At 46.0% G+C, this 7667-nt stretch overlaps 1 protein-coding gene across 7 annotated transcripts in view; it reads right to left on the reverse strand.

Moving 5' to 3' along the window:
* Mknk1 (MAPK interacting serine/threonine kinase 1) overlaps nucleotides 1-7035 on the reverse strand; it is a 40240-nt gene extending 33205 nt beyond the window's left edge. Inside the window, exons 1-3 of one of the 7 annotated variants that reach the window (XM_027402520.2) lie at nucleotides 6925-7022; nucleotides 2084-2156; nucleotides 984-1135 (exon numbers count right to left, since the gene is read on the reverse strand). The gene's annotated coding sequence lies outside the window, so the exon portion shown is untranslated. Of the gene's footprint in view, nucleotides 1-983; nucleotides 1726-2001; nucleotides 2062-2083; nucleotides 2157-6924 lie in introns of those variants that run through there. The other 6 variants (XM_027402513.2, XM_027402517.2, XM_027402521.2 and 3 more) reach the window with 6 other exon arrangements.
* Between the last annotated feature and the right edge of the window lie 632 nt (nucleotides 7036-7667).

Genomic DNA, 7667 nt, shown 5'->3' on the forward strand with positions numbered 1-7667 from the left:
TGGGATAGGCAGGGGAAGAGGGGAGGGAGAGGGACCTGGGATTGACATGTAAAATAATTTTCTTTTTAATTAAAAAAAAAACACACAAGAATTCCATTACAGACTTTGTATTACCCAGACATTTGGAGTCACTCTAGGGCTGAGGAAGTAGAAAGCATATAGACTTTCAAATATTAGATTCTAGATTTAGCTTCTGGCCCTGACATCTACTGGCAAGGCAGCACTGGACATACTCCTTAAGACGTTTTCACTGTCATCATCTACAAAGTAGGAGCAATAACATATGTAAGAATTAGAGTGTATATATCAAACTTGGGACAGCAATGCCTGACATTTAAGAGGTACTCCATAACTCCCATTATTATACCTGTGAGATAGCTTCCCCATGTCCACCACAGCTCTGGAAAGCAACCTAGACATTGTAGAAACTACATCTGGACAGCAAGAAAGAACGTGGTGTGAGCAGTGGCCAAAAGCAGAGGCGAGGTTTTAGATATACACACAGGAGTCTAAGGGCCCAGTTAGCCTGATTGTTCTGTCACCATTCCTATTCCTTTGGAACACTTTCCCTCTTCACCAAGGCCTAGAGACTCACAGGAAGCGAGGGACCTATCATTTGACTTTCAAGACAGAGAGCATAGGAGGACACAGAAAAGGCTAAGGTTTATGGCATTCCCACTCTTAATCCCCAAAGCCAGACCTGAGCTTACCATGCCTTTGCTAGATGACTGACAGGTGCCACTGCCTCTGCTGGGGTGAGTCAGGCCTCCCCCGCACTGCCCATATCGGCTTTCCGACACCATGCTTCCGTTCTTTTCCTGAAGTCTTTACCTGCAGTTCAGCCACAGGGCCAAAGGGCTGCTTCTACCTGACTGCTCTAAATTATTTCCAGCTTCCCCCAAGGATGTATAACTCACCCAGAATACCTGTGATGAGTTATCATGGTCTCCCCTTAGGCCGAGCCAGGGACAGAGTGGACTAACCTGCATCAGCTCTTGGTTCCTCTACTTAGCACAGGGCTGTTGCTTAATGAATCAACGAGACTTCTGAAGCATTCTCCCCTTAAACTGTTTTAGCTGGACTCTTATTTGCAGGCTGAGCACAGTTTTGGGTCACCGCCAGGAAGAGGGAAAACCTCAGGGAAAGAAAAGAAGCATAACCAATGTGATCCAAGTGACGGAAAATAGGTTTTGCGGATGAGGTGAAAGCAGCCAGGCGGTGTTGCCTGGCAAAGCAAAGATGAGGCCTAACTGGATTCTGGCTTTAAGTACAGAAAAGGCTCTCATGAGAAAATCTTGATCTCATCCCCCCTTTATAATCAGTAGGAACTTTTCCATATTCATGGAAAGCAGAACAATAAGAACTCGCTTAAGTTAAGGCTGGAGGGGTTTAAGATGGGAGGAGCTAAATTAGACACCACTTTCTGGAGACACCATACTGTTGTTCTTTTTGGCAAGTGAACTGAAGAGGCCTTGCTTGGTGCTTTTGCTGAAGGCTGTGCAAAAGGAAATGAACACCTGCTCTGGTCCTGTTTACTGTGGAGAGAGGTGTGGAAAACATGAGTCAGGTGAGATTTTCAGCCTCTATAAACTCAAGCCACTGGCTTTTTTTATTGACTGTTTCCCACGAAGTACTTTAAGTGGTGTCATGCTTTGGAACCCTGTGATAGAATCACCCAGGGCATTTCTTTTTTTCTTTTCTTTCTTTCTTTCTTTTTCTTTTTCTTTTTTTTTTTTGGTTTTTCGAGACAGGGTTTCTCTGTGTAGCGTTGGAGCCTATCCTGGCACTCACTCTGGAGACCAGGCTGGCCTCGAACTCACAGAGATCCACATGCCTCTGCCTCCCGAGTGCTGGGATTAAAGGCGTGCGCCACCAACGCCTGACCCCACCTAGGGCATTTCTAAGTTTCTTGATGAGGCAATGAAAAGATATAGTAGGAAATTACCAATACGGAGTCAGGTAGAAATATAAGGGTATTTAATAGGAAAAAGCCTTACTTACAGAGCGAACCAGCCAGCCGGTCGTAGTCTATACAACAAGAAGCAAAGAAAAACCAAAACCAAAACACAGACCCCCTACTCACTCTGACCATGCCCTCACAAGCCTGTCCAGGTATCCTGTAGCCAGCCCCGAAGAAGGTGTGGCTACAGCTTCCCCTACAAAAAGAGAAAAGAGCAATGTCACAGTAGGGAAAGTGGCCCTAATAAATACACTTCCTATGAAATTTGTACCAAATGGGGTATTAATGCAATTACTAATATTGTTACTGATACAACTATTGTTCACTAAGCATCTACTCTCTGCTGGTCACTGAGCTGCTTAATGTGATTTTACTTCTTATAGCAGCCCCACAAGGTAGGGAATATCTGTACCCCATTTTCCAGATGAAGAAATCTGAAACTAGGCAGAGTTAAACAACTTGTCCAAGTCATACAGCTAGCCAGTAACAGAGGCAGAATTCAAACCCAGGCAGTCTGATTTAAAGTTTGTATCTGACCTACAGCTTCCCCACAGGAAGTTTAAACCCTTCTTTCTGAGTCCATGTTCATCCTCTCTACTTTATCTTTAGACAGTCTCAGGCAGAGAGAGCATTGGCAAAAGAGAAGACCTGTCAAGTGAGCCCAAACCCTTTATCCTGGGGAAGGAGGCTGAGAAACACGATGGGGGAATGAGTGATATCCGGACCAAAGGCCAGACTCCTGGCTCCAGCTCTTTCCATACAGATTCTTGTTTCACTTGATGGTGAAAAAATGAAGCATTATGTCAATTTTACCTCAGGATCTATACCCGAAATCCAAGGGTGCCTACAGTCTCTATAAACTCAGTCTAAGATCACAGGCGCTAAGGACAGAGATGCACTGATTGACAGCATTGTGACAGCTGCCATAGGTTCACACAACCTGCACAAGCAGACTTAGATCATGTATCTCTGGTACTTTACAGCTGAAGCTTCTTCATGCATGTCCCTATTCTGGACACTTCTTTGTTCCAGAGAGCCTCTGTCCCACAGCCACAATCAGCGTGGCCTCATCATGGCATCTAGAGCCCTACAGCATAATGGAAACAGGAGCCTTTGAACTCAGCCCTCCTAGGTGGGTCTGAACCATGCTGTCAGCTTACTAGCTATATCCGACCTTACAGAAGCTACTTTAATCTTTCTGATGTCTGGTTTCCTAGTCTTTAAATTGGGGATAAATATCCCTTTATTACAGAGGTTGTGAGGATTAAGTAAATTATAGTGTGCAGACTATGTGGCTCACGGCCGGCCACAAAGCAGACACTTGATGAATGGTAGCCTCTGTCTCTCCCCACATCAGCGGAACCCCTGCTCTTCCTCAGTGTGCCTGTGCCCTCATGTGTGTGTGTCCCCTTCCAAACATTACTGCCCTTTCTCCCAGGAATGAATGCCCTCCATGTTCCAGCTTTGCTTCTCTGCCTTCAGGAATCCAGTCATGTAGGAATTGACTTCTCCTCCTCCCAAACTCCCACTTGGTTTACATTCCTCACTTCATTTACCCAAGTCAATCTCATTTCAGTTATTTACGTACTGATCCATCTTCCTAACTATACGTGAGGGAGAAGGCTTCAAGGAGACAATTACTTATAGCAGGGGAAAAAAAAATGTTGTCATCCCTAATGTGTGTGTTTCTCAATTCCAGAGGCTCGTTCACAGCAGAAGTTTCCTATGTGTTGCTAAATAGAATCTCTCCATGGCACACTGGGAATCTTTATTGAAAGATCCAGAACTGAGTTTCCCCTAAAACTATGCATTTTACTGCTTTATAACAGACAGACAATTTTTGTGTTCCTGGGCATCAAAGTTGGAGCCTTGTGAATGCCAGGCCAGGGATCTACCATTGAGCTACAGTACCAGCCCAACAGGGAGTTCTGTAAGTACATTCATATTCTCAAACTAAGTACTCATGTGGACTTCCTTCATTCCTTTGCTCATTCTTCTGGCACATCACGGACTTCTCTTGGGACAGCTCTTCAGTGTCCAGGGAGACACTGCTGGAAAGATGGCTTTCACTCCCAGAGGAAGAGGGCTCCAGGAGCAAGCTCTCTAGAGAACTGCTCACTCAATTGGGTTGGTGATTGCCACGACAACCATACTAAAAACACAGAACTATAGGATTAGAAAAAGATGGGAATGATTCCTAGCTGCCTTGGTTTCTGAGTCTATAAAATAGTTTAAGATACTCAAAACTACAGTCTAGCCCATAGTAAGTAGATAAGCGTTAGCTTTATCAACCATGTAGAGCTACTTGGAAGGCCTCACAGGCAGAGTAATCAGTTGAGCTTAGTAATCAGAGGCCAGCCTAGGCATCACAGAGAGATTCCATCTCAAAGAGTTAAATTAACTAAGTTTTTTTCTTTTATTTAGTAGAGAGCCAGAAAGATGGCTCAGAAGTTAAGGGCAGGTGCTGCTCTTGAAAGGGACTGAGTTTAGTTCCCAACACTCATGTTGGAACCTTTAATGTCAGCTCCAGAGAATCCAACACCCTCTTCCAGTCTCCATGGGAACCTGCACTCATGTGCACATGTACTTAATTTAAAAACACAAATAAGGCCAGAGGTGGTGATGGTGGTTTTAACCTCAGCCTGTGGGAGGCAGAGGTAGGTGTACATACTGAGTTCCAGGCCAGTCAGAGACACATGGTGAGAAGCTGTCTCAAATTAATTAATTAATTCACTGGAGCAGAATTGGGAAAAACAAGTGTCTGGACATTTCACTTCTAGAATTCTCTATCCTTGACTGAGTCCTTGTGTAATCTAGGTCCAGTTTTTCCCTATCCATAAGATGACGGTAGTAGTACCAGATAGTTCCTGTGCTCCTTCTGCCTTCAAGAACACACACACACACACACACACACACACACACACACACACACACACACACACACACACACGAGATCAACAAAGAACTTTCTGTTCCATATGCTGGTGCTGTTGGCAAGGAAAAATATGAATTTGTAGCTGCTGGTCCCACATGGAAGGGACTACTGTTTACCAAGGCCAAGGGCAGAACAATTGATTAGTCAGCCACCTGTGAGCTTTCCTTCATGAACTATATCACATACTATACAGGTCCCTGAACACATCACAACTTCTTTCGCAACTAAACTCAACAATAGCAAGACCAGGGCCTGAAATCAATAACAGCAATGAAGAATCTTGGTTCATGAAGAATTCCTGCACCTTTGTGCCTCTGATGTCTGTGAGGAGGGCATCATCCATCTAAACCAGGGCCCTCCTTAGCCATGAAAGAAAACAGTCTCTTTCTAAACCTGACAGCTTGTAAAACAAGGATCAAAGCAAGTAAATAAAAAAAAGCCACTGACTCATTTAACCACAAGCATTACAGAGACCTACTATGTGCCAGTCCTGTGCCATGAAGAGGAGGTATGACACAGGCATGGCTCCTTGCCCACCAACTGTAGTCAGAGTACATATGAGTCATGTACCCCAAGAGTTCTTTGCTAAGATCTCTCTCTATTGGAAGTTGGTCTCTGCTATAGGAGACTGGAATGGGAGTGTCTAATCCAGGAGGAGGATGAGAGGCTTCACCAAGGAGGTCATAAGATGTGCTGTGAGCATCCACGAAGAAGCTACACAAGGTGCCACATTACTGAATTACTACAGGCCACATAATAGAAGACCATGCTCTTCCTAGCTAGGCGTGAGCTGCAGTTTGCCAGCTTGTTCTCAGAACTTCTCTCCCCATGGTTTGGCTGGCTGTTGCCAGGGCCTCTGACTGCCAGATCTGCTAAAGCGCTAGAGCAATGACTCCCCTACACAAGCCAAAGCCCAGCTACTAACCCTTGATTATAAAAAGAGACACTTTGAGGAGGGAGCAGATTCAGGGAAGGGGCTCCAAAGTTCCCAGCTAGCTCACAACTATACAGAATCCTGACCCTGTGTTTATTCTTCATATCACGCTGGCTCTTTAGAAGGCTTAAAGCTAAGGACAGAGGGCTGAAGCTCTTTGGCTTGACAGCTGGAATCAAGGGAGACACTATATGTCAACTACTCAGCTTGTGCTCAGCACATGGCCTGTGGTCAACAGGGCTTAGCTCCCTACTCATACCACAAGGTCAATTCTGTGTGTAAATCCCACAGAGGCTCCAAGGCTCAGGTTACATCAGCTTTTCCCCAGGGCCTCCCTGAAACATGCCAGACCAAAATACTTTCTTTCCTAGAAATCATAAGTTATCAGTACCCATTGCATGTAGGCAATTAACACATAATCATACTCAACCCCACAGTGGCATTATTATATCCATTTTAATAGATAAAAGGCTCTGATAGAGAAAATGTCCTAGGATATGCAGCTAGAAGATGGGAAAGCATGGCGGACCCAAAAGTCAAGCACTCCCACGCTCATTCCAAGCTTCTTATCGCCCACAGTCCTACAGCTATAGAAGACAGCCTGCATCCTACCCATAGTCCTACATCTCTCTGCTGGACAAATGTGGCCGGAGCTTTTAAACATTGTATTGCGAAATAACTGGAAATAGTTAATTTACCACAACGAAAGTATACACATTTTATAATGTCCTCATGCCAGTGGACTGTATGAGCTTTGAGCAGATCCTTGTTTAGTCTGAGGCTCAAATCAAACCCCATACAAGCTGAGCTCTGACCTTCGGTACCCACGAGGGTCCCGAACTGTCACATTCCAAGCCCATCTCCAGGCACAGGCTGACAGTCCCGAATGGGATTTTACACACTGCAGTCTCCGCAGGGAAGCAGCTCAGAGGACAGTCCTAAAAGGATGTCCCCTTCGGCTGTCCCTCCGCAGAGGAATCGGGTCGTGACCTCGAACTGCTCAGAAGGCCCTGACTGCCCCTCCCGGGCACACCGCCGCACTCCAGACCCCGGTCCCATTCCGCCCGGAGGGACTCCTCGCTGTCTCACTTTTACCTTAGCTGACCAACGCAGGAGCGGCCGCGCGCACCCCCACCTGCAGGTCTCTGCCGAGAACGCGGAAGAGACAGATCTATACTCGCGGGGGAGGGCCCGGGCAGAAAGGGGCGGGACGGGGTGGAGTTACGCCTGCGCCCTGGGGCCACACGTTGCGGGAGACGCGAGCCGAACACACTGCGCAGGCGCGGCGTATGGACGCGGTGGTAGGTCGCTGGTGAGTCTTAACTCCGGTGCGGAGCAAAGAGAGGACGGTCCCGCAGATGCAGATAGTTACTTCTGCGAGCCGGGACGGAGGCTTTTCTAAACCGGAGGGCAGCTGTGTTAGAATTTCTTCCATTTAAAGTTTATTTTTGACACAGGCCCTTGCTATATACTCCAGGCTGGCCTCGGACTCGTTTTTATCCCTCTTGACTCAGTCTCCAGGAATCTGTGATTACAGAGTCGCACACCACCAGGCACCACTATAACATTTCTGTAAAGGTCTGTGTATGCAGAACTTCACGAGAGTATGAGTAAAACATTACCTCCAGCAATTAAACACTTTGTTGTTTTCGAAACGGTCTCTCTCTATGTATACTTGACTGTCCTAAAACTCAATGGTGTAGACCTTATTGACCTCGAACTCACAGATCACCTGCCTCTGCCTCCTGAGTGCTGGGATTAAAGGCATGTGTCACTATATACCAGCTAAAACAAACTTCCTTATTCTACTGTGTATGTGTACACTAATTAGATTAATG

The sequence above is a fragment of the Cricetulus griseus genome, chromosome 2 (genome assembly GCF_003668045.3).
Source record: "Cricetulus griseus strain 17A/GY chromosome 2, alternate assembly CriGri-PICRH-1.0, whole genome shotgun sequence".
NCBI classification, from domain to species: Eukaryota; Metazoa; Chordata; class Mammalia; order Rodentia; family Cricetidae; genus Cricetulus; species Cricetulus griseus.